Consider the following 6000-nt stretch of genomic DNA (forward strand, 5'->3'; position numbering starts at 1 on the left):
AAATCCCTCCAGGGCCTCATGGCTGGGGTGATAACTGCTACTCTTCATTTGGAGCATGGTGTAACTAAGGATTATACCTAAATTTACCTGACTAGACCTACTAAATAAGACTTTTCTCAAATTCCACATTGCACTTGCTGCCTTGAGAATTTAACAATCTAAGCCTCACACGTCATACAATGTCTATTGATTTCTTAAATCTCACAATATCACCAAAGAGACACGGGAGGAAAACTTTCAAAATTAGGGCATTAATAGCTAGTGTTGCTGGGTGGTAGCAGCAGATCTTTAAAAAAAAAAACACACACACACACACTAGTCAGGCGGTGGTATTGTACCTCTTTAATCCCAGCACTCAGGAGGCAGAAGCAGGTAGATCTCTGTGAGTTTCAGGCCAGCCTGGTCTACAGAGCGAGTTCCAGGACAGCCAGGGCTACACAAAGAAACCCTGTCTCGAAAAAGAAAGAAAGAAAAAGTGCCAGTAAGCATTTTAAGCCCACAGCAAAAAAATCAAATGCATGGGAGAAATAACTCGAGTTAGAGCATTAGCTGCTCTTGCAGAGGACCTGGGTTCAGTTCCCAGCACCCACACAGTAACTCCAATCCTAGGAATTCAACACCTCCTTGGGGCACCCAGGAATGCACAAGGTGCGCAGACATACATACAGGCAGAATACCCATACACATTAAATAAAAATAAATAAAATTTATTTCTTAAAAAAACAAATGCAACCAGGCAATGATGGTGCATACCTTTAATCTCAGCACTGGAGAGACAGAGGCAGGTGGATTTCTGTGAGTTCGAAGCCAGCCTGATCTACAGAGTGAGTTCTAGAACAGCCAGGGCTACACCCTGAAACCCTATCTCGGAAAAAAAAAAAATACAGTATGATATCATATTTTTATAAAACAAATGCAAAAATATCTGGAAGGATATAAACTAACAACTCCTGGCAAGTTGAGTGGCAGGATTATTATTTTTTTCTCCTCATGTACTTCTATCAACATTTTCTTCAATCATCAAAAGAACATTTTGTACAAGCAAAAATATTGTTTTAGGATAGTAAAAAAAAATTTTTTTTTTAAAAGCTTAAAAGGGGGAAGTGCAAAAAAAAAAAAAATTCCCTTTATCAACAGGATTTCAAGTATGGTAAAAGGAAAGGGAAAAAAATCCATGACCTAACATTTGCTAACAGGTCAGTTACTGCCCAAGGGCACACCCTTGAAAGAAGGGATCTAAATCCCAAAGAATTCTTCCCATATTTGATGGAAAGCAATCAGTCTCGCATTTCCTGTCGTTCTTTCTTGCTGCTTACCACAGAAACACTTCAATTAAGGATCTTGGAGAGAAGATGTCCCCTTTTAAACCGCGTTGGGACACCCAAGTTTGGTTTCTGGTCTGAGTACGGAGGGCAGAGAGGGTGGGCGACTACACTAAAGGAATCTGCGTGAGCAGTGAGTCACCTGAAGCAGGAGCACGCAGCTGCTTCCCCCAACCTCCACATCAGACACAGGGCAGCGAGAATGCTTCCTAAGCGTCTCCAGACTAAACACTCGGGAAACTGTAGGCTTTTCCAAATTCTTGTACGAATTTCTGCTAGCAGTTTTTGACAAGACAGCACAAAATCCGCAGGGTCTCGTCTACAAATGCAGGTATAAATGCTTCCTGGAGCTCACCCGCCGCTCCAGATGCAAACCCGAGGCATTCCATTAAGGCCACATTCTCAGCCTTTCCAACTGGGGCAACTAAAAACATCCTGCCGCCTCTCTACGGTTATTATCTTGGCCAAAATCCTAACGTTTAAACAGTCACTTCGGAAAACTTCGGCTTTAAGCAGCGACACGGATCTCAAAACGATCGCCAGGCGATCGCCAGGCTATCGCCCTGCATTCCTTCCAATAACGGGGCTGCTACCTGCTCGTTTTCAGCCCGGGCTCCCCACACACAGAACCAACAGAGAAAGGGGAAATCTTTGAAATCCGCAACACAATGGAGGAGGCTTTTAAAAAAAGAAAAGAGCTCTGGCGTTCAGGATGGCAGCTATCACACATCGCAACAAAGGGCCGCGTCCGGGTGACTTCATCGGACCCACCAGGCAAACGCCACCACCGCCCGGCTTTCGGGGCGACTGTCCCCGCCCCCCCCCCCAGTCCCCTGCACGCCCACGCTGCCTAAGCAGGCCCTCCAAAGTGACAGCACCCGGACTGCGGGTGCCCGTCCCGCCCGGCTGCAGGCTGCCCAGCCGGCGGCCGCGGGCACCCCGGGTGCAGCGCCCAGCCGGGGCTGCCCTCTCCGCCGCCGCCGCCGCCGCGGTCCCCGGGAGCGCGCGGGCACACAAGCGGCGACCGACGCGACGAAGAGACGGGTCGCCGAGGAGGGCGGTGGGCCAGAGGGGGGGTGGGGGACGACGACACTCACCCGCCCGAAACCAGCGGCGGGCGGGGAGGGTGGCAGCCGGGAGCGCTCCGGACGCCGCTGTCGCTGCTGCCGCTGCTGCTGGCCGCCGGCCTCCTCCCCCTCTGTTTGGATTCCACGGACCACGTCACTCGCAGCCACGAGACCCGGATCTGCCGGCTCCCGAGGGCGGCGCAACAGATGGCAGCGCCCCGAGCCGCCCGTGGCCCCGCCCACCGCGCATGCGCCCACCGGCGGCGTCGGAGGCGGGGGGCGGGGGGGGGAGGCGACTCCCGTCGCTGGGGCGCTGACGTGCGTGGGCGCGCCGAGCGCGGAGGAGGAGGAGGTGGTGGTTCCGGCCGGGAGGGGTGGGGCCGCTCCTCTGGGATGGCCGGGGCCCGTGGCATTGTCCCACGTCGTCGTCGCATCCGTGTCGTCCAACGTGGGTATCCGTTGGCCGAGGGAATGGATGGCTCCGGGCCAGCCGCCCGGTGCAGTCATTGCTTAGGTGGTGGAGGAGGTGCGCGGGAATGGGACGTCGGCGGGGAGACCCGGTCTACCTGCAGAGCTGGTGGCCCTCGTGGAAATCGGAACCCGAAGGTGACCGCAGCGAGTCCAGCCGCGGTGGCTGGAGTGAGCCTGACGACGTTCCCAAAACGGTTTTTTGGGACCGGAAAAGCAGACCTAAAGGAAGTTCAACGGGAACCTTAAAAGAGACGTGTTAAAAAGCGAGGTGTGGCAGGCTGGTCTACAGAGCGAGTTCCAGGACAGCCAGGGCTACACAGAGAAACCCTGGGGGGCGGTGGGAGTGTGTGTGGGGGGGGTGAATTCGAGTTCAGTCGACAACGTCACACCTGTGTAAGAAACAAGAAAGGTTTCATCAGCAAATAGAGACATGAGCGAATGGAAGTGTGCAGCCTGGTAAGCAAGACATCTCTGCAAGCAGTTGGAGGAAGCCCTAATTGTTCGGCTGTATCCAACGACGTCAAGAAACTCTGGACAAAACTTAAGAGTATTATGATTAGTAAACCCAAGAAAAAAATATTCTGAGAGCCTAAAGTCTGGACAAAAAAAAAAATGACAAAAAAAATGAACTTCAACAAATATCCACATGGAATGGAATTTCACTTTCTTCCCTAATATGTTGAAAAAAAAAAAAGGAAAACAAAACATGACCTTTAAAACAGTGCTGTGCCTGAGGCTACATGGTTCATAGTTTCTGTGTTCTAATGAGGTAGGCCTGCACACTTTGGTAAGGTTACAATTACAAAAGAAAACAAATAATAGAGCTCTGTCTTATTCATTGCACACTGTAACTACAAAAATTTATTGAAGAAACCATCTTATTAAAAACAAAAACAGGAGCCGGGAGGTGGTGGTGAATGCCTTTAATCCCAGCACTCAGGAAGCAGAGGGAGTCTCTGTGAGTTCCAGGCCAGCCTGGTCTCGCAAGTGAGTTCCAGGACAGACTCCAAAGCTACACAGAGAAACCCTGTCTTGAAAAACCAAACCAAACAAACAAAAAACCCAAAAACCAGAAAGCCTCATAATTCTCAGTTGCTGAGTTAAGAAAAAATCGGACAAGCAGTGGTGGCACACACCTTTAATTCCAGTGCTTGGGAGGAAGAGGCAGACAGATCTCTGAGTTCGAGGCCAACCTAGTCTACAGAGTGAGTTCCAGGACAGCTAGGGCTACACAGAGAAATCTATCTTGAAAAACAAAAACTAAGCAAAATAATTGAAATCCATCAACTACACTCCTAACCTCCACTGAACTCAGCCAGTTGGCATCCTGTCTGCCAGGCTTCCATGGTTGGCATCCTCAGCAGTTTAATGCTGAGGACAGTGAGCCCCTAACGTCGGAGAGAAGTGGAGAGCTGAAGGCACTTGGGCAGCTTCTGCTCTTTGGTCCCCTAGCCTGCATGCCAATTGAGTCCTGCAGGATAGTGTCAGCTAGGCTCCAGAGGCACACATGGGATGGAGAGGCAGGTCTGAGCCTGGGCCGGTTCTCCTGTGAAGGCCTGAGTAGCCGCTAACCAAACCACCCCTGCAACAAAGCACTCTGGCAGCTGCTAGGAAGATGTGCCTGGACTTTCCGAAGATGCTTGCAAGAAGATTGTTCTAGGCAGCTGGATGGGGATGGGAACTCCTGACATTGAGGTCTGAACAGTTTCTAAATCCATCTTCAAAAACGGAAGAAAAAAAAAAGGTTTCTGCTGTGGGACGGTCTGTATGTCAAATGCTCTCATTGGTCAATAAATAAAACACTGATTGGCCAGTGGCCAGGCAGGAAGTATAGGCGGGACTAACAGAGAGGAGGATTGAGAGAACAGGAAGGCGGAGAGAGACACTGCCAGCCACGGCCATGACAAGCAGCATGTGAAGATGCTGGTAATCCACGAGCCACGTGGCAAGGTATAGATTTATAGAAATGAATTAATTTAAGATGTAAGAACTAGATAGCTAGAAGCCTGAGCCATTAGGCCAAACAGTTTAAATAATATAAGTGTCTCTGTGTTTATTTTATAAGTGGGCTGTCGGACTGCCGGGGTTTGGAGGGATTCAGAGAGAAAACTCTCCAGTTACAGGTTTCTTTCTGTTTTCCTTTTCTTGAGAATTACAGGCCTAGTATTAAAAAAAAAAAAAATGAAGCCGGGCAGTGGTGGCGCACGCCTTTAATCCCAGCACTCAGGAGGCAAAGCCAGGCAGATCTCTGTGAGTTCGAGGCCAGCCTGGGCTACCAAGTGAGCTCCAGGAAAGGCGCAAAGCTACGCAGAGAAACCCTGTCTCAAAAAACCAAAAAAAAAAAGAAAAAGAAAAAAAAAAGAAAACCAGGAATGTTAAACACACAGGGGCCTCCTCTCAATGGAGGAGGTAAAGTACCTGTTTCCCTGCCCAGAAGTGTAGGAGTGGATTTTGTTAACAACCTTGTGACCTTTTTACTATCTGTGGAGACGGACCTCACCCACCTTTTCCTATGGAGGCAGACCTCACCCAGCTTTTCCTATGGAGGCAGACCTCACCCAAATCCCCCAGAACGATTATTCTAGACTCTTCCCTCCCTCGTGTTTTTTATGGCCTGCTGCTCTTCTGTGCTGTCTGTCAGAGACCACACTAGATTCCAGGCCTTTAGCTGTAGAACCCACCCTCATGGCCACATGTACTCTGTAAGAGTCTTATATAGTCACACCTTCAGCTTTATTGTGCACCTGAAACTGGGCTGACTGGACTGATTGTGGCCTGGAAACCTTTGCCCAAACTGTACTGTGCTTTAAATATGCTGACAATGAACTGCCTGGCATTAGACTCCCCGAAGTCTGATCCAGGTTGACAAAGTCAAGCTGACCTGGGTTTTCACTTTTCTCATGGTGCTCGTCCCTGTAGGAGACTTGCAGGTACACCCCTCAGGGGCACACACCTTGAGTCCCTACAGAGGCAGGAGGATCTCTGAGTTCCAGCCCAGCCTGGTCTACAGAGCAACTTCTAGGACAGCCAGGGCTGCACAGAGAAACCTTTTCTCTAAGGAAAAATAACCACATTAAAAAGTCCCATTCGGTGGCACATGCCTGTATAGTTCAGTGGTTTTCAACCTTCCTGGTGCCACA

At 49.9% G+C, this 6000-nt stretch overlaps 1 protein-coding gene across 2 annotated transcripts in view; it reads right to left on the reverse strand.

The window, feature by feature from the left end:
- Smim14 (small integral membrane protein 14) overlaps positions 1–2594 on the reverse strand; it is a 53042-nt gene extending 50448 nt beyond the window's left edge. Inside the window, exon 1 of one of the 2 annotated variants that reach the window (XM_037209048.1) lies at positions 2420–2594. The gene's annotated coding sequence lies outside the window, so the exon portion shown is untranslated. The remainder of the gene's footprint in view (positions 1–2419) is intronic. The other variant, XM_028882239.2, reaches the window with a different exon arrangement.
- Positions 2595–6000: the final 3406 nt, after the last annotated feature.

Source organism: Peromyscus leucopus, chromosome 10 (assembly GCF_004664715.2).
Source record: "Peromyscus leucopus breed LL Stock chromosome 10, UCI_PerLeu_2.1, whole genome shotgun sequence".
Lineage (NCBI taxonomy): Eukaryota > Metazoa > Chordata > Mammalia > Rodentia > Cricetidae > Peromyscus > Peromyscus leucopus.